This window comes from Oreochromis aureus, linkage group 3 (genome assembly GCF_013358895.1).
Source record: "Oreochromis aureus strain Israel breed Guangdong linkage group 3, ZZ_aureus, whole genome shotgun sequence".
NCBI classification, from domain to species: domain Eukaryota; kingdom Metazoa; phylum Chordata; class Actinopteri; order Cichliformes; family Cichlidae; genus Oreochromis; species Oreochromis aureus.
This window is the reverse complement of record NC_052944.1, coordinates 79,147,532-79,169,320: the sequence shown is the minus strand read 5'-3', so window position 1 is coordinate 79,169,320 and position 21,789 is coordinate 79,147,532. Positions and strand designations below refer to the sequence as shown.

At 41.3% G+C, this 21,789-nt stretch overlaps 1 long non-coding RNA gene across 1 annotated transcript; it reads right to left on the bottom strand.

The window, feature by feature from the left end:
* Positions 1 to 354: 354 nt before the first annotated feature.
* LOC120438298 lies at positions 355 to 10,455 on the bottom strand. Its single transcript, XR_005611787.1, has 3 exons — positions 10,346 to 10,455; positions 10,082 to 10,162; positions 355 to 503 (listed from the first exon to the last, which is right to left on the bottom strand). It is a non-coding gene; the product is annotated as an uncharacterized LOC120438298 (long non-coding RNA).
* Between the last annotated feature and the right edge of the window lie 11,334 nt (positions 10,456 to 21,789).

Here is a 21,789-nt window from a genome sequence, read left to right as displayed (position 1 = left end):
TAGCAAATAAAAAAAAGAAAAAGAAAAAACAACTGATCTGAGCTGCGTTTCATGTTTAATGCACTTGAAATCAACTCAACATTTTTTGTGTCTGCTTGCTCTATTATAGAATAATAAATCAATAAATGAAGAATGGGCCTCACCTCACAATAAAACTGCTTTCCAGTCAGTTGTCTGAATTCTTTCAATAAATTCATAAACAATTTCCACATATCTGTCGAATTTCTAAAAGCAACTATAAATGCATGCAAAACAGTTTGGTGTTAACTATCACATGTTACCATGTTAGTAAAAGCGAACAATGCACCGACTAAAGATCAGCTTGTCAGCGTTTAGCTTAAAGAAAAGCCTCAGTTTGTTTGGCTGTAGATGTAACAGTTAAGGAGACAGAGAAGAGCAGCTGTACCTCATCTTTGATTCGTTTTTCCTCTCTTTGATGACGATTTCTCCATAACTGACGTCCCCTGTTCTCATTGCTGAGTAGACTACAGCTGGATCACTGTCTGCGCAATAAAGACACACACACACAACAGTGATTATTTTTATACTGATAATATCTTAAGTAAAATTAAACTGTTATAAAGAATGAATGTTTCTTTCATGGGCTTCACATTCTTGGTTATTATTAAGCATTCTCTGCTTGGTTGTATTTTCAGTCTTAATTCTTACCACAGGGCTATCAGCTTTTGGATCAACATGCAAATAAGTCACACAAACTACCATATTATCAGCTTTACAAATGTGAGATTTAAATTTAAACATGGTGTTGGAAAGATAATTAGATTAAGTGGAGATATTTATCTGAATTTCAGGAGTGGGACCACACCACATTCACGCTCCTTACGACCCTCACTCTGTATATGCCCCCTTCACTAATACCTGCTGTTCTCATTTTCATGCGAACACTACGACGTCAAACAACTCTAAGAGCACTGAATCCTATTCACCTGCATAGTTGGTCATTATGGATTTCTTGTCTCTCAGCTCATCAGATCAAGATTCAGTTCAATTCAGTTCTATTTATATAGCACCAAATCAAAACAATAGTCACCTCAAGGTGCTTGATCTCAGTCCTTCTTCATCAGACATCTTTCAGGCAGTCCAGATATCCCAAACCCTAAACATCATAATGGAGCCACAGAGAGACCGATCGTCCCCGGCCCACATGGGGAACCTTCCAGCAGCCATTCTCACCGCTCGGCTATCCGGTCTACCATATCCATTCCACAGAATTCCTCTCTGCACTCCTCACAGCAATACAACAACTGTGGTTTCTCACCATCCCTGCAAAATTATAACCTCTGAACTTCGATTAGAGGAAGATCAATCACCAGCAAAAGTTTTTGGCACAGATCCACTTCTGATCGCTCTCAGATGCATCTCCAGCCCAGCAGAACTTCCCAGAAATCCAATCCATCACAGTGCCTAACTCCAAGGACAGCCGCCGTTCCCACGCTCCAGTAAGGTCTCCCGGAAACAACTTCCAATTAAGAATTTTAGACAGGACCGTAGCCTGTCTCTCATTAGTTTTAGAAGAGAGAGGGATTCACTTTCACTGGTCTGACAACAAGCAAACAAACAAAGCTATTCCAATTCTTTTTAACTTCTCAAGACTCCCTCATTCAGACTGCAAACAAAGATAATCCTCTTCTGGGGATAAACAAAGCCAACATCTCTAACAGTGAAGCTTCCCCTCACCTTGGAGTCTCGTCCACCAGCCAGCAACCACATTGTGTGTTTCAAAACGGCGAAATTTCAGCTCCCTTCTCCTCCTACTCCGCATGGCACTGGGTTGCGAGTTCAACAGACTTCCATGTCTTCTTTGCAGCTCGCCTCAGCAAATCTTCACAGCACTGGGTTGCCAGTCCCTCAGCCATCTATCATCTCTTCATGAAACTCGGCAGCAAGCTTTCCTGGTACCGGGTTGACAATTTCTCTGCCACTCATTCTTTCCTTGCTAAACTTATTAACAAACCGTCCAGGCATCAGGTTGCCAGTTTCACAGTACCTCCTCCTAACCCACTTTTTCTCCCTCCCCCTGTCAGATCTTTGTTTTTGTTTTTTTTTAACTCAGGCCCCCTCTTCTCAAACTAATATTGCTAAGTTTACTCCGGCTTCTGCAATTCCTCTTCCCAACCCACCAGCTCCAAAACCTTCCCCAGTGTCTGTTCATCTTCACCAACAAATCATTGCTGGTCAATATATAGATCAAGCAGAGCTCATTCTTCCACCACTCAACCAGCCCGCATCTCCCAGGTTGATTGACAGCCACGACAGTCCCATCATCATGCGTATTCTGGCCTCACCTCTTAACTGCTTGACCTCTACACCAGAAATTTCCAAACACACAGTGTCCACTCCTAGCATGCCTTTGCCTCAAGGTCCAGATAGGAACGGCAGAACCATAATGCACCTAGAAGGCTTCACCATCTGCAATAATTTCAACAGGATGGCTCATGTCTCAGTGCTGCTGTCTCCACTCCTTTTGTATGTGGTCATTCCCGACCAGCATGCCCCCACAACCAACCCAAGCAATGACTAGCTTTTTCCATTTTGACACCCATTCATATTTCCACTTTAAAATTAGCTTTCAAAAAATCACCCTAACCCAGACTTCAACAATTTTTTAGTTAAGGGTTTCTGAGAAAGTTTCCACCTAGTGATTGTCACCCAGCAGCTACTCTCCCTTTTGGGACACTTAAAGTTTGAACTACGCATAATTCCTCAAGGCCTCTCCTTTATCTCTCACTTACTTTCACTTGCAGCACCTAAACCATCACTCCTTGACACAATCACGCTGGACAGCTGGTTTACGCTGACTTTCAACCTTACACAGACACTGACCCTTCTTTCAGCTTCAGGGGTTATTATAGCGGAAGGTGGTTCTCTTTAGCATGGTCTCCTGAATTCTTCCAATACAGTGGGATGCAAAAGTTTGGGCAACCTTGTTAATAGTCATTATTTTCCTGTATAAATCGGTGGTTGTTACAATAAAAAATGTCAGTTAAATATATCATATAGGAGACACACACAGTGATATTTGAGAAGTGAAATGGCCAAATTGGCTTGGTAAGCTCAGTGACCCCTGACCTACATACACAGGTGAATCCAATAATGAGAAAGAGTATTTAAGGGGGTCAATTGTAAGTTTCCCTCCTCTTTTAATTTCTCTGAAGAGTAGCAACATGGGGGTCTCAAAACAACTCTCAAATGACCTGAAGACAAAGATTGTTCACCATCATGGTTTAGGGGAAGGATGCAGAAAGCTGTCTCAGAGATTTAAGCTGTCTGTTTCCACAGTTAGGAACATACTGAGAAAATGGAAGACCACAGGCTCAGTTCAAGTTAAGGCTCGAAGTGGCAGACCAAGAAAAATCTCAGATAGACAGAAGCGACGAATGGTGAGAACAGTCAGAGTCAACCCACAGACCAGCACCAAAGACCTACAACATCATCTTGCAGTAGATGGAGTCACTGTGCATCGTTCAACCATTCGGTTCACTTTGCACAAGGAGATGCTGTATGCGAGAGTGATGCAGAGGAAGCCTTTTCTCCGCCCACAGCACAAACAGCCGCTTGAGGTATGCTAAAGCACATTTGGACAAGCCAGCTTCATTCTGGAATAAGGTGCTGTGGACTGATGAAACTAAAATTGAGTTATTTGGGCATAACAAGGGGTGTTATGCATGGAGGAAAAAGAACACAGCATTCCAAGAAAAACACCTGCTACCTACAGTAAAATATGGTGGTGGTTCCATCATGCTGTGGGGCTGTGTGGCCAGTGCAGGGACTGGGAATCTTGTCAAAGTTGAGGGACACATGGATTCCACTCAGTATCAGCAGATTCTGGAGACCAATGTCCAGGAATCAGTGACAAAGCTGAAGCTGCGCCGGGGCTGGATCTTTCAACTAGTGATGTGTCCTGTGTGTCGGGTAATCTCGGGGGAGTTTTTGTGAAGCGCGTATCGAGGCTCGCTTTGATTACGTATGCAGTGACGTTCGAGACCTCTCGGGCAGTCCGTACCACGTGACTGATTCAGGAACTGTCCCGCCGGTTCGCGCCAGATTCGTAATAAATGGGCAGCAAAACACAGCTGATTTCCCATCACGCTGTGTTGTGTTATTGGACTACGTACGTGCTACATAGTTACTTGAGCATTTCTTCTTCGATGGAGCCTGCAAGGAAGAGATTTTTTCCTCTTCTATAAAGTATGCACACAGTAATAAATGTCACAAATGATAAGTACCATAATATAAATAAACAACACTACAGATTCTATAACCTGATATATGCCTTTTAGTTTATTAAAAAGTGAAGCGCCACACAGTTTGTGTCATTATCCAGATGTACATAAGCATGATTACACAGTTATTGGGGTGGGTTTTGATTATCGATTAAAATCGATTCTAGCTTGGATAACGTGATATTGATCCTGAATCGATTATTAATATAAATTTATCTTGCCCGAAACGCCAAATTTCAACAACCACCAAACAGCTAAAACAGTAAATGAGAGCAGGAACACAGATTCTGCTCATAGACGCAAACACAAAGCGCGGACCTGCTGTTGGATCAGAATCAGTGAGATGTCGCATTTCTCACCCGACGATATTGACCGAACCAGCAGCAAAAGAAGATCCAAACTACGCTTCATATAAACATTGTCATGAATTTCCTCTGACTTTTGCTGTTTTGCTTCCACCAGGATAAAACCACACTTCATGCACAGCTCTCTCTCTCTCTCTCTCTCTCACACACACACACACACACACACACACACACACACACAGTATGCTTCAAGAACAGTTTCCCGTCTAAAAATCTGTTTTCTGCATCATTCGCTTGCTTGTTACACATACGACTACCGTTGTTTACAGCGCTGCTAGCCGCTGTTTTTTTCCTTTTACTTACTTCCGAAAAGAAAACCTAATTTCTGCCGTTCAATAGGCTACTGAACAAATTTAAACTTTTTAACATTATGCAAAATTTTTAAACGCTAAGGTGTGTCTCTAATAAAACCTCTGTAATTTGCTCTGCTTCAATTCAGCAGCATCAGGTAATGTTCATTTGTTGACTAATGGTTTTCTTTCATTTTTGATCTACTGCTGAATATTTTTATAAAATCGTTTTTCTGTTTTTAGCCTCAGCTTTCTTTTGATAGTTATAAAAATATGTAAATGTACTGATCTATGATCTGAATTATACTATCGACTGACTGTCTGAGGCTAACAGTTACACAATCATACCAAAACTGTGTCCTGATAGTTTCCACTTTCTTTTTTGTATCAGACATACTGAGACAATATTCGGGATAAATAACCATGAAAACAATTTATTCAGTTTAGAGGTTTACACATCATTATAATCAAAGAGCCTGTTTCACTTGAATCGTCCACTTGATGGCGCAGTAGAGCAAGTGAATCATTACAATGCTTCGAACCATGAGTCGACCAGTTGGATGGAAAGCTTCACTTCATCACGAGGCTTCATCTCACCATCACTACTTTCAACAAGACAACGACCCGAAACACTGCTCAAAATCCACTAAGGCATTTGTCAGAGTGAATTGTTAATGTTTGTCATTTTTATGCTTACCATCCATTTCTACATTGTTTAACTGTGGGATGAAAGCAGTTCCACAGTCCCCCTCCCCAGATTCTTGAGTTCTGGGTGAGGGGCTATAGTGTTTTATTGCAGATGCATCCTATCTGGAAGATCTGCTTCTTTTGATGTAAGCTTCCTGCCCAGCAGGAGGTCTAACACACACACACACACACACACACACACACACACACACACACACACACACATATATATATACATTTACATATAGTGCCTTGTCTTTGTAACCAAGGGGGGTTCTGAGGGGAGGTACTATTGTGTTGAACTGTCTCTCAATAAAAGGCAGCGAGAGGAGGCCGGATTTGGGGTCATTCGTGATGAGCTAAGATACCAACGAGGCCTCCCTTGCGCAAGTAATCGATCGAACACTGTTGCCTTGTTTTTCTTTCATGGGAATAAGTCCTGGATACAGCGGGGTCTGAGTTTAGACCCAACAGCATTCATGCAGAGGAACAAGTACAATGTTCTGGAATGGCCATCTCAGTCCCCACACCTGAATATTATTGAAAATCTGTGGTGTGAGTTAAAGAGAGCTGTCCATGCTCGGAAGCCATCAAACCTGAATGAACTAGAGATATTTTGTAAAGAGGAATGGTCCAAAATACCTTCAACCACAATCCAGCTTCTCATTGGAACCTACAGGAAGCGTTTAGAGGCTGTAATTTCTGCAAAAGGCAGATCTACTAAATATTGATTTCATTTCTTTTTTTGTCGTCCCCAAATTTATGCACCTGCCTGATTTTGTTTATCTTCCCTTTCCATTATTCCATTATTCCATTATTCCATTATTCGACATTGCAACCATGTCTAGTTTTGTATCTTTTGGATTCTTTCCAATTTCTGGGCATTAAAATTCCACAATAAAGACATACCAAGGCGTCAATTTCTTCGCAAAAATTCTCAGGTTCACCTTACTCAACCATTTAATCAAGCCAGATATCATTACTCACAACCCCATACCGTTTGCCACTAACTTCGGAACTCCTATATCGCTGCATTTCCATGCTCCGGCTGAAGTACAGTGACTACTTCCAGGCATGCAAGTTCAAAGCAATGTTCCTGTTTGCCTTTTCGGGTTCTTATGCTGTTCAGAATTTAACTCTGACATCACATCTGATGAAGGCCCTCGAGAGGTTGGTTCTAAACCATCTGCGCCCCCTGGTGAGGTCTTCATTGGATCCGCTGCAGTTTGCTTACCAGCCTGGCATCGGGGTGGAGGACGCCATCATCTACCTCCTGCACCGAGCTCTGACTAACCTGGAGAAACCTGGAAGAACTGTGAGGATCATGTTCTTTTACTTCTCCAGTGCTTTCAACACCATCCAGCCATGACTTCTGAGGGACAAGCTGGAGCTATCAGGAGTGGACCACCACATTTCCCAGTGGATGCTGGACTACCTCACAGAACGTCCACAGTATGTGAGGTCACAGGGCTGTGTCTCTGATACGCTGGTCTGCAGTACAGGGGGCCCCACAGGGAACTGTGCTGGCACCGTTCCTCTTCACCCTCTACTCTGCAGACTTCTCCATCAACTCCCCACGCTGCCACCTACAGAAGTTCTCTGACGACTCTGCCATAGTCGGCCTCATCACAGGTGAGGACGACTCAGAGTACAGACAGTGGACTCTGGACTTTGTGGGCTGGTGCCAGCAGAACCACCTGCTGATCAATGCCGGGAAAACCAAGGAGTTGGTGGTGGACTTCCGGAGACGCAGACCCACCACACTGACACCGGTGAACATCCAGGGAGTGGACATTGAGATAGTGGACTCTTATAGGTACCTGGGTGTTCACCTGAATAATAAACTGGACTGGAGCCACAACACTGATGCTCTTTACAGGATGGGTCAGAGCAGACTCTACCTGCTGAGGCGGCTGAGGTCATTTGGAGTACAGGGAGCGCTTTTAAAGACCTTCTATGACTCTGTGGTGGCATCTGTCATTTTTTACAGTGTGATATGTTGGAGCAACAGTTTATCAGCAGCTGAGAGGAAGAGGTTGGATAAGCTCATTAGGAAGGCCAGCTCTGTTCTGGGATGCACCCTGGATCCATTGCACGTGGTAGGAGATGGAAGGACTCTGGCCAAAATAACATCTCTGATGGACAGTCTCCCACCCCATGCATGTAAATGTTGCTGAACTGCAGGCCTCCTTCAGTGACAGACTGCTGCATCCTAGATGCATGAAGGAGCATTTCCGTAGATCCTTCCTCCCTGCAGCTGTCAGACTGTACAATCAGAACTGCTCCCGACAAACATAGATGTTTACATCAACGCTTTAACTTCCACTGATTTAACTGATTCACACTATAACCAGGGTTTGCCTCTTATCTGTATTTAATTTTATTTAATGTAATAACAGTACAGTACTCTGTTTTTGGTAACCATTGTCCTTAGGAGTGTTCTGTAATGTTGGACCTCACGTCAGCCTTTGACACCGTTGACCATTACATTTTGGTTGAAAGGCTGAAATACTGGGTTGGTGTATCTGGGTCTGCCTTAGAGTGGTTCTCCTCGTATCTCTATGAACGATACTTTTCTGTGGCGGTCTCTAAGTTCAGGTCATCTTCCACGTCCTTGTCCTATGGTGTGCCACAAGGTTCTGTGCTGGGGCCCTTATTGTTTTTAATATATTTACTTCCTCTCCAGCATGTTTTGAGCCCCTTTGAGGACATTCGCTACCACTGCTATGCAGACGACATCCAGCTATATATGTCTTTTAAACCAGAAGATGTTTCTAAGCTGCAGATTCTAAATGTGTGCTTAGAAACCATCAAAGGTTGGATGGCTGACAACTTCCTCCAACTTAATGAAGAAAAGACTGAAGTCCTTGTATGTGCTCCGGACAGACATGTACCTAACATAATGAATGCTCTTGGTCCTCTTTCAACATTTGTGAAATCGTCTATCAGGAACCTAGGGGTAACCTTTGATTCTGCTCTTACCCTGGATGTTCACGTTAAATCTCTGGTTCGGTCCTGCTTCTATCATTTAAGAAACATTTCTAAACTGAGCCCCATAGTATCTCATACTGAACTGGAGATTGTTATTCATGCATTCATTTCATCACGATTGGACTATTGTAATTCACCGTTTACATGTCTAAACAAAAACTCCCTGGAGCATCTGCAGATTGTCCAAAATGCTGCAGCAAGGCTTCTGACAAGAACATCTAAGTACTCTCATGTAACACCGTTGCTTATACAGCTGCACTGGCTCTCCGTTGAATTCAGAGTCCATTTTAAGATACTGGTTCTGACATTTAAAGCTCTTCAAGGACAAGCACCAGCCTACATCATTGAACTTTTACAGCCCTATGTCCCTAGTAGGTCCCTGAGGTCTTGTGATCAGGGCCTACTTGTTATTCAGCATACAAGGCTGAAAACCAAGGGTGATAGAGCTTTTGCCACTGTGGCCGCCAGACTGTGGAACTCTCTTCCTCAGAACTTAAGATCTGCAGACTCATTGATTACTTTTAAAAAACAGCTAAAACCACATCTTTTTAGAATTGCATTTTGTTAACTTTGGACTGTTTTTGTTTTATACCTTGTGAAGCACTTTGTAATCTTTTATCTAGAAATGTGCTATATAAATAAAATTTTACTTACTTACTTCATGTAAATATGTAAAAATTGTGTATGTTTCTGTTCTGTGTCTTGTGTACTGTTTCTTTGTATGTGTGTCTTTCTTGCTGCTGTTACATCCAAATTTGCCCTTGTGGGACAATTAAAGGAATGGAGAAATCCATTTCCAAATGATGTCTACAAGTTCCTCTCTTTAAAAAAAAAAATGAACAGCCCTGTGTTGAAACACCTGCAGCTGAAGTGTTTTCTTTCTATCAGAAACAGGATGCTGGACGACTGCAGAGCTGTTAGCTTCAGTTAATCACAGACCACAGACACACAGTCCAGCTCACTGTGAACAACACTCAGTAAGGACAGAGTTAAAGATGTATGATTACATTTACCGAAATTATGAAGTTGTCGTGTTGTGATTACAGAAAGGAAAATGTAGTTTAAAATATGAATACTGAAGACTGTATCATCACGTTAATTTCATTTATATAGCACCAAATCACAACAAGCTGTGTCACGATGCTTTACCATTCAACCCTCTGCCATTAAAATGAAAAAATTATCTTTTTGTGAAATCTCGAAAAAAAAGTATGACAATTTGTTCTATCAATTGTGGGGCATTTCGAAAAGCTTTGAGAGATATTAAACATCAAAATTTTAGAGGAGATAATAATAATAGCAATAATAATGATAATACTGCCTTAATATATTACAGCACTGTAACACTAAATAATAATTTAAATGGTACTAGCATTATTTGTATTATTATTAGTAGTAGTCAGTTTAAAAATGTATATAGTTTCCACACAGTTTGGAAATTTATTTCTTAACCCTCAGCCCTCGTCCGAATAACTAACAGAAAGAATAAGGCAAAAAAATCTACCTCTGTTTTGTCTGACTTGCTGACAATTTGACATTTTAATATCATTATACGTGATGTCATCTTCTCCAGTTGGTTCTTGATCTGCTGAAATAAATCATAATGAAGAATAATATAGATTAAATGTATAAATAGAAAATACATATAAGAGAGCTGGAAATGAGGGTGAAATAATGCTCTTCCAAACGTTTGCAAAATGATAACATGTCCACAGAATGGAGGCAAATTGTCACACTGAACATTGTATATGCATAATCTGAGTCTCACCGTCAGGTGTCCTGTGAACACATCGTCTCACCAGCAGAACCAGTAACACCAGTAGAACCACAACACAGACTGACCCAACAAATGACAACACAGAGAGAACAGGAGGAGAGGTGGATGTAGGTGGAGGTGTGGTGGTATGTTCCCCTAAAATAAAGCAAACACAGTCATTAAGTTGTCGTCACATTGTAAATGTTGAAAGCTGCAGAAACACAGACAGGTGAGTGTGTCACCTGTGACAGTGATCCAGCTGGATGGAGACTCTCCATGACCGCTGATGTCACACTTGTAGAGGCCTTCATCAGACCTGGAAACATGCTGGATGGTCATGTGACCTGTAGGCTGCTTCCTGATGAGGGAGCCATCTTTATAGAAAGCAGCTGGGAGGTTGGAGGGAGTGGTCTTTGTTTTACAGAGCAGAGTGACGTCATCTCCCTCCATCACAGGGAGGACAGGACTCTGCAGGATCACTGATCCACCTCAACACAGAGACAAACTACAGCATTTCATCCATTTACACACAGCTTCATCAACACTAACTCCACACACTCAGCTTACCAGTGACTGTCAGGTTAACCATGTTACTGATGGGACCCTCTCTGGACTCACACCAGTAAACTCCATCGTCCCATGGATACATGTATCTGATCTTACAGAAAGAACCAGCTGGTTTTCCCCACCCATCTCCACACTGAGTCCTCTGTCCTTCAGTTGTGTTTCTCCTCAGAGTCCATCCAGCAGAGCTGTCGTCCTCCTCACAGCTCAGAGACACAAAGTCTCCTTCAAAGAACTGAGAGCTGCTGGGACTCACAGTCAGACGAGCTGTGAGGGTTAAAATGAAATTTTGATGATCTCTTTGTTTTTGTCAAAACTGATACATCGTGTGTATTTTTGGCCTTTTTCAGCTTTATTTAATAGAAAAGGGGACAGGAAAGCAGGGTCAGAGAGAAGGGGAAAGAGATGCAGCAAAGGGCCACAAGTTGGACTCATCCTAGGTGAGCATGTATCAGGTTTAAACTGTGACAGAAGAAGGTTACTGACCTTGGTTTGTTGTGCAGCTCAGCAGTGAGATCAGAACTAAAGAGAAATGACACTCAGGCTGATTTGAGGTGAATATAAAGAACAACTCAACACAACCAGCTGACAAACACACAAACTCATCTCTCTGATATATCTGCTGAATGAACAAAAAGTCTGAGGCGAGTTTAGAGACTTTGTGGGGTCTAAACTCAAGTCCCCCTAAATGTGATCACAGAACCTCTAAAAATAACTAGCAATGGTAGTAATAATACATTATTTAAATAAAATATAATTTTCTAACATTTTCTTCTAATGTTAAATTTTGCCATCTCTACTAACATGCTACAGGATAGGTTTAAAACAGGTGTAAATGATAAGTGATTAATGAACTGGTTCTTGTATAGCACTTTTCCACTCTGAGCACTCAAAGTGCTTCACACAACTTGTACATTCACCCATTCACACAAGGCACTTTCTTCTACGTTTAAAAGTCCAGTTATTGGTATCATGCTGTTACAGCGCACTCACACAGAGGCTTATATGTTTCAGGACAGTGAGACTTGTCTTTTTTTGCTTGTTGCTCCATCAGAAAGAAAGCATAGAGCTAATTTAAAGACAAAAAATCCATCCAGCTATGAAATACATCATCAGGGGTGAAAAGCCTCACAGAGAATGTACACCTGAGACTGTCACCTGTCTGTCTGTCCTGCACTCTCTCTCTGTTTCTTTCTCTCTGATTGTGGAATAAAAGTATGAACATGTATTTATAAGTTACACTTGTGTTTGAATCCTGCAGCTTATCACACATTTGATTTCCATGTGTGACAACTGCAAGTGTCCAGAGTGAGGACAGACTGAGGGACCCACTGCTGCACATCATCTGTGAGGCTTTGCACCCCTGATGATCCACCAGGACAAACTCAGCAGTGTGTGAGGAAGAGGAGGAGGAAGAGCCAGCAGCAGCTGACAGATGGAGAGAATAGACAGACTGTTCCCTGTTTGTGAAGGACTGCTAGAAAAGTTTAACATAACTAATTGTCTGTCCTGAATCAGTCTTATTAGGTAATGTTCAAATAATGTTATCATCCCAGTGTTTTCAGTGTGGGAGAAAGTACTCAGGGCCTTCAAGTTACACACTATGAAAGGCAGCAACAAGTTTAATATTCAGAAACCTAAAGTATGTATCAGCAGCAGAATGGAGCTAAAAATAAATGTTTGTTTCAGTTCTATGAAGCTTTGAGTATTTTGGATTAGTAGCACTGCTGTGTTTGTTGCATCATATTGCTGTAATTGTTTATATGCTTTATATATTCTGAGCTAAGTTGATCTATAGTGTTACATCATATTCTATAAGGATGTTATGTGTTTGTAGACTTTCTGCCCAGTTTGACCCATTTAGCAGAAGTCAGCCTGTTTAAGGCTCTGATATCTATTCTGTATGACTTAAAGCAGTTATGACATGGTCTGATTTTCTCACCCAATAAAGGAACATTTCATATGTCAGTCTACTCTTCATTCTATCAGAAACACTTTTCACAGCTCGTACATTTGCTTTCTACACATATATGTAAGCACTGAGCCAAATTTAGTAATGCCAACATACTGAAGGAACAATATTTGTCTCTTATTTATAATACATCTGTATATACACTGTCAGAGATACTTGTCTTTGAGTGAAGATTTAAGGTGATAGGAAATATAACTATCTGAAACTTGAATCTTTACTGAAGCTCAGTATTTGACACAGAGTTCACTCACATGTGCTGTACCAGTGTACCTGCACATGTGATGTGGCAAAAGTGATTTGATTTGAGACTTCAAACTCACTGCTGTAATAACTAATAATGATTGATATACAGTGTTGGGGAGTAGGGGAGAGCGGGGATAGTTGTAACATTTTTTGACATTTCTGTCTGTAAATTGGAGCTCTTTTAAGGTAGTGGATTCAAAATGTAATGCAAAGTATTTACATGTCTCTGCTATTAAATAGTGCAGCTATTTTCTCTGCAGCACAATTACCCATTGCATGGTATGGTCTCAAACACAAAGAGTGAAATGTTACAATTAACCCCATAGTCTGGGTTAGTTGTAACATATCATGGGGTGAAATGTAACACAATGAAATAAGGGTACTGACAAAACATTAACATGTAATCTTTTTTATTCAACACATGAATGCACATAGAGCCATTTATGTAGCTGTGTGTGTGTGACAGAATGCAGAAATCTAGCTTTTGAACATATTCTAACCCCCCAAAAAAGACAAATGATGGAATTTTCTGCAACTGAATATTTCATTAATTTTGGTTGGTCTTCCTTGAGTTTGGCCTCATTGGCTCAGTGGGCATTATAACCTACAACTCTTGCACCAACTTTTGAACATAACAATGAAGCTGAAAAAATGTAGTTGTTCACCAGCATCACAATTCCATTACTTTTTATCATGGCTTACCTTGGTGTGGTTTGCAAAGTGCTTCAGAAAGATGAGGAAATCTGTTTCTTGCACCCATCCTGATTTATTTCCACTACCAATACTTCCTACTGGTCCATCTCTGACACAGTGGTCTGCATAATGTATGTGTGGGAACACAAACAGTGGAGGAATTGTGTTGCCAATGGCATTAACCGCATATACAAAGGCGACCAGTGAACCTCTCTCTGCTGATGTCACTGCCCCAACTTGTTTAATATAAGTTAAAGTAATAGTGTGGTAAGTTGTAACATTTGCATTATTGTTACAACTAACCCAGACTGTTGCTGTTACAACTGACCCAGACTCCTATAGCCATGAACTAGCTAACATTACAGCCAACGGCTAAAACATTAGCACTAAAGACCTACACAGAATATATCCCCATAGACATACAAATAATATAATTTAAGTTTGATGAGTTTAACTGCAACGCAGATAATGCTATTAGAAATTGAAATAAAGTAGAAAAACCTACTTTTTGGCATACAAATTACTTTTTTTCGTGTTAAATTGTCTGTGTTTGACAAAATGTGCTGATTTTTCACATGTGATAGCAGAACTGAATTGGGCATGCACAGGATGAGTCACATCATTTGAAACTTAGCCCTGATTGGAGAAATTGGAAGTGTTACAACTGACCCACGTTACAACTATCCCCGGTCTCCCCTAACGGAATACATGTACGGCCGTTACGTATTCAGAATACAAAATATGAGTAACTGTATTCCGTTACAGTTACCGTTTAAAAAGGTGGTATTCAGAATACAGTTACTTTGGTGAAATAAATGGATTACACGGCGGTACTTTCCTGTTTCATATTCTCGCGAGTCTGGACTGTTTGGGTTTGTTTGACAGCTACGTTCTGTTGTTCCAGGCGGCAGCGTTACGGTTGCCATGGTTACAGGGTGACTGTCTCTCTGCGTGTTTCCTGGGTGAGAGAGCGCTTTTTGTTGTTGTTGTTGTTGTGCTAAGCTAAAAGGCAGAATGCTACAGGCATAGCTGTAAAGCATGTAGCCTGATGGGCAGTGTAGTCCGTGCTGCAGGGAGAATGGACTGCCATACACGTTATGTGTCTGTGAGCGAGGGAGGGAGAGAAAGGAAGTCCGAGCTGTCACGGAGCAAAAACGGGAGCTGGAAGCATGTAAATATAATAATAACCACTGCAGCCAAGAAGAGTGCCTGACGAGCCCAGCTGTAAGTAAGCTATTAAGACTCAACTGTACACTGTGTTCCTGTTTTCCTCCGGAAAAAATAAGTTCCGTTGGAGCAGCCTTTCAACGCCTCTCTCTGTCTCTGGCAAGCAAAGTTGACCCAGACAACAAAGTAAAGCTAGTTTTCGGCTACCAGCCCGACACGGAACCCACCGTATTAGCCCGAGGTCCCTTTACTACGTTTCGGAGCCGCGGACCTTCAGTAACAGTAATAAATCACAGCAATAGGACATTCATGTAGTTGTAAACAGCATGTATGTATGTTCTTTAAGTTTTTTAAAGAAGTCCAGACGCTTTTCTTTGCAAACTCCTTTGACTACGATGACCTGGATGACTGAGAACCTTCACAGACATATGTTCTCCTTCATTTCTGTCAACCACACGTTTCCAGCTATCATGGTTGCTAGGCAACCTGGGCAGCGCGACAGAGGCTAGACCGTCCCATTTCACAAGCCTCGCACTTCCGGCCTTTGCGGTCTTTGAGTACGCGGCCCTTTGAGGACCGTTGAGGCTGCATACTTTAAAGCTGCAGACCCTGAATTGGGATACAGCCTAAGATCCAGGGGAAGGGAAAATGAGGAGATCCAATAAACAGAACTAAGGCTGAACAACTTAGGGCAGGGGTCTGCAACCTTTTACACCCAAAGAGCCACTTGGACCCGGTTTCCACGCAAAAGAAAACACTGGGAGCCGCGAATACTTTTTGAAATCTAAAATGAAGATAACACTGTATATATTGTTTTTTTACCTTTGTGCTTTGTGTGAACAACCAAAGTCAGTAAGTAAAGTTTATTTATTAAGCACTTTTCACAGACAGGCAGTCACAAAAATATTAAAATAAACAATACAATCAATAGACATTAACCACAATGTAAAAGATCAAATGTAAATAATATAAAGAATATAAAATACGTAGATCAACAACAGGCTTGTTTGAACAGAAAAGTTTTTAACTGCTTTTTAAAAGAATCTACAGAGCAACTAAGGTGTGTTGCTTATAAAATCCATGAAGTGCTACAGAGAAAATTTCATTTTATTTATGTAATTAACACATTTTGAACTCTTAAAGAAATATAACAAAAGGAAAGACACCCAGCTGAACTAAAATGATCCATGTAGCAAACAAAAACTGTTGTGAGCCGCCACCCTTTTAAAAAGTAATTGGAAAAAAAGCACTATGCCGCTAAAAAAAATAGATATTTGCAAAATTCTGCCTAAATATCTATTTTACCTGGTTACTGTGTGTGGCGGGGCATGGTCTGCAGTGCCGCTGCATGGGAGTCGGACACACCTGAGCGGCACCCGCAATCGCGCCTCGCCGCCTTAAAGCCTGTGCTCTCTCTGCTGTTGTGTTATCGGGCTGTGAGCTGAAAAGCTACAGCCGGCTGTATGCGTACAGCAACCGTGTGTGAAAAGTGGTCAATAAAGAGATGCTGAAAAGCATGTTCACACAAACATCGTCGGGTCTACCGTAGTACAATGAGACTTCTGCTCCCAAACCTCTGCGCACAGCGTCTGCAAATCGGGGCTTTCATCTTTACGCAGGACTGTAAGCTGTCATCTGTGAGGCGTGAGCGGTGTTTGTTTTTAACATAATTCACGGTTGAGAACAGCTGCCGACATAATGTGGATCCGAAGATCCATAATTGGCCTATCTGGGGTTGAAAGTCTCGATAAATGCACAGCGTTTCGGCGGGTACACCGGCTTCCCCGAGTGTGACGCTTATTTTGAGCGATGAAAAAATAATAAAATAATAGTTTATTTTTATATTTCAAAATCACAACAATCTTCCAATATAGAACTACAAGTTTTTTAAAAAAAAAAGAACTAAACACAAATAAAATGCACTTCAGCTAAATACTTCTAATTTATTTTCCCAAACCACGCGGAGCCGCACTATAAGGACTAAAGAGCCGCATGCGGCTCCGGAGCCGCGGGTTGCCGACCCCTGCACTTGGCTTTACAGCAGAGCCTTGTCTCTTTCTTTCCTGATTGCAAACACAGACCCAAAAATACGCGCGCACGCACACATTGCATTGAGATAGTCTGGTTGTATCATTTTCAAAAATTCATTACCCCTGACCTGACTGAGATGAGCTTAACCCAAACAATAAATGACAAAACACAAAGACTTAAGTTCTAACTAATAATGCAAAAACAAGAACTTAACATATCCCCATACTAAAAACAGAAATACACAATATATAATGAACTCAAAATGCTGGGTAACAGACCCAGCCATGACAGTTGCTTTGAAAAATTGTATTGTAATGTTGTAATTGCAATTGAAAGGCACTGCAGTGTAACCTAGAGATGAAAATGAAAATGATCAACCTACAGAGGAAAAATGCGTTCCAAATGTCAAAGTGAAAAAATTACATGATAGGCCAGTTCATTTTCCTAAAATTTCATTACAGCAACTCAAACTGATACTCGGTGCTTTGCATGGCCCTTGTGCTTGTATCCATACTTGAGAATATTTCAATTCAACTAAACTTTAATTTTATACTGCTAAATCACAATTGCAGTTTCCTAAATGTATTTTTTTTTGTAAGGTTAAGACCCTACAATAATATAAAGAAAAGCCAAACAATCACTTGATCCCCTACTAGCATGCACTTTGGTAACGTTTGCACTGCTGCTCATGATAATCTGCTGGGGGAGAGCTAACAGGGGTTACGGCACCTTCGATAGGGTGCACGTATCAGTGTGCCATCCTGGAAGAGTTGGACTATCTGTGCGATCTCTGTAGAGTCCAGGTGTCACCTTATGCTACCAATCATGACACTGAACATAGCCAAATGCAAAACTAATGAAAAAAAATGTCACAACAGTTGTGGAGAGAAAAACTTTTGTAAATCCATTCCTGTTTTCAGAGATTGTTTCATTTTTGCCCCTCTAGTATACCTGTTGTTAGTTTCACAAAGACCTCATGAATTCAGCCTGATTTGTTTTTCATGTCTTCTCCTCCATCATCAGTTATCAGGAGAGCAGACAGTCAAAGTACAAGAATTCAAACAAACACAGAGATTCTACTTACAGAGCAGACACAGCACAGATGTTTCCTTCATCGTCCTTCTCACTCATTTCAGCTTTTTTTCATTTCTCTCACTGACACCAAGTAAAGGCCGCCCTCTTCCTCTGATCAGGAGTTTTTTTGTTCTCCTTCCTATTCTAGACAGCACTGGAGCACTTTTTTCACTGTGTAGAGATACAATTGATGAAACTATTTAATACTATTGAACACAGAAGCACTTTGAATTAAAACACTGTAGCTAAATGCAACTATATAAACTTAATCAGTTAAATACAAGTGTAAATAAGAAGATAAAAGTCTGTAACTTCTCATGGAATATAACCTGATTATATTGCTACGATGCTCTTAAACAAGATGAGTCACACAGATGAAAACACAAATCATAAGCATAACTCATTTTGACTGTTTTGACATGACTGCATGAACATATTTTAACCCTTGTATGGTGTTCGGGTCTGTGAGACCCATGCCATTTAGAGGCCGTTGCCCCTTTAGGCAGTATATACCATCAAAACCTGCAAAATATGGTATAAGGATATGTACACTTGATTAGAACTGATTTTATTTTTTTTATAACATTTTATTGACAAAAAACGAGAAGCACATTAATTCATAAATGTGATTGAACAAAGGTAAAAGGAAAAAATTAACCATGTTTGCTGTTCACATGGCTCGTAATTGGGATAAAGTAAACATCTGTTGAGTAATTTAACATAAAATTGTTTGATAGTGTTAATTGGAAAGCCAAAACTCTAGCGGGTCCACCAGACCCATGAACACTGGCTGAGTAACAAAAATACAAACACCATACAAGGGTTAAGTACAGCTGTGCATATAAACACTTATGCGGGGCTGGGCTGGTAATTGGCACACTGACCTTTTTCCTAACAAGAGCTGACAGCAACTCTTCCTTTTGGGCTCCTTGCGATAAAATTTGTGTACAGCATGGAAGACGGATTGTTGAGTGTGAGAGGAACTGACCTGAAAGATAGAATCAAGGCAACACTTGAAACGTGGATCATCCATAGTCAGCTACCAAGATTACATGAAGTACCCTCTGAACATCTGCTTGATAATGTGAATGAACACTTGTGGCAGGGCATGGTCGTGGCACCACTGCAGGGGTTGCTGGCAAAACTGAGCTGATTTAGCTCATCACGCCTCCCCTTTATTAAAGTCTGTATTGGGTCCTGAGTGGTTTTGTTGTTGTCTGTTGGGCTGTGGCTGGAACCGAGTTTCGAAGAAATGACAACTGAAATAAAAGATAGTGTTAAAAAAGTTTGACGATGTGGTCGGGTCTACATGCTTCTTCTACAACACTTTGGACAATACTTCCTGCAGCAATGATCAGTGAGATGCTTGGCTATAAGATGAACAACAGCAAGGAGCAATATCATCCATAGAGAGGGGGCTAGGGGCCAAAATCAAGGTAGCATGGTGGGAAGTTAGTCAACTATTGGAGCCGCAAAAAGGTAAGTAGAGGTTACCTTTCTACAACTTTCTTCTCCTAAGAAGTACAGCAAGCTTTCCATGCCTGCGGCCTTGGAAATTGCCAAACAAAGCAGCCTTGGCCAGCTGATTGATAGGTATAGAAGAGAAATAGAAGGCAGGAGGATAAACCAGCTGTTCTCCACAGAACCATCCAAAGTGTACTCATAGTGGAAGGGAACAATATGAGAGTGACTCCATGAAGGCTGGAGACAGAACAATACTGGAAGAGCATATGGGCAACATGTTCTCACCCCCAAGGCGTAATATTTTATGCTAGGTGACAAATCGTCAACATGTTACACTTCCGTAACCTTGTTACGTCTAAAGTTGCGTTTTGCGTTCCTCAGCCACAGGACATGACAAATCATCAGGATGTTATGCCTCGAGAGTGAGACCGGCCTGATATGGAAGAAGGACATAACACATAACCACTATGATCAGTGGCTAGAGGATCTAACAGCAGACCACAGCAACAGCAAACAATACAAACAACACTAGATGCCAACTTCAAACCCATAGCACACGTCACTATTAAATATGAAATCTACCAAACGAATACTCTGTACTCACTGCTGTTCTGCACCCTGAACCCGCTCAGGGAAATCATCAAAAAGCTGGATACCGACTATGGAATGGAGCAATCACCTACATGGATGACATCAAGCTGTATGCCAAGAGTGAACGAGACATCGATTCACTGATCCACACCACCAGCATATACAGTAAGGACATTGGAATGTTATCCGGACAGGAGAAGTAGGAGATTAGTCAGAACTGAGGGGATAAAACCTGGCAACACTGCAGACATTGAGGACAGCTACAAGTACCTGGGAATCCCACAGGCCAATGGGAACCATGACGATGCCACTAGGAAAGCTACAACCACCAGTTACCTGCAGAAGGTCAAGCAAGTCTTAAGGAGTCAGCTGAATGGTAAGAACAAAGATCTATCAACACATATGCCTTGCCTGAGATCAGGTATCCTGCTGGGATTATAAGCTGCCCAAAGAAGGAGATGGAAGCCACTGACATCAAGACAAGAAATCTTCTGGCCATGCATGGAGGGTTTCAACCCAAGTCTACAGACTATATGATAAGTGTAAGGAAGGAAGCCAGGTCTGCACAGTATGTACCACTGGAAGATAAAGAACGTTGCTGACATCCAGAAATCCCACCAGTGGCTGCACAAAGCTGAACTGAATTGAAAATTGAACCTGAATAAGAGTGACCATATATAAACCATGTGTGAGGATGGTTTTAATGTAAAATGTGAATCATAGTGTTCCAGTCAGTCATCAGTGTGTCTCTGCACAGCTGCAACTAAAATGTGTTCAGAGGGCCTCAGTGTCTGAATGGTTCCAGTTCGGCTCCATAACAGCAGCGTCCCTGGTTTGATTCCTGTGTTTCAGCTCATATCTGCCTCTCTCACTACATGGAAATTTACTTTTTGTATATGTTATTGTGTGTCTATACTTGTCCACAAGAACAAATTAAGTAAATAGTAAATAGTGTAAATACGACTCACCTCTGTGTTTGAACCAATAGAAAAGCCACAGACTCAGAGGAAGAGGGCGGGCTTTGCTTGGTGTCAGTGAGAGAAATGAAAAAAGCTCAAACGAGTGAGAAGGACGATGAAGGAAACATCTGTGCTGTGTCTGCTCTGTAAGTAGAATCTCTGTGTTTGTTTGAATTCTTGTACTTTGACTGTCTGCTCTCCTGATAACTGATGATGGAGGAGAAGACATGAAAAACAAATCAGGCTGAATTCAAGTTCAAACACCACGAGGACCAACTGCAGGTCTGAACTGACTCTTTATCTTTGCTCAGGAGTCGAGGAAACACAGCAGGCAGTGAAAAGCTCAAATCATTCACTCATTATTTTACCACACAAATATGTACAGTGTAACAGTAATATTTTCTGTATAACTCCACAGTGCAGTCAGTGCACCTCCAGTAACAACAATGATTGTTTAAAAAAGGTTTTTAGATAAAAAGAAGCAGAGAATGTTTAAAATCTGTTTCTTCAAACAGAAGACTTTGCTAAAACATGTTCACATATTGTTTGAGGATAATCAGTGATTCAACGTTGGCCGGAGGTGTGAATGTGAGTGTGTACTTATTATTATTATTATTGTGTTGTATTTGTTGTTAAGCCAGCACTGGAATACGCTGCTCAAGCAGTGACAACCGGGCTCCAGCTCTGCACACCGAAAG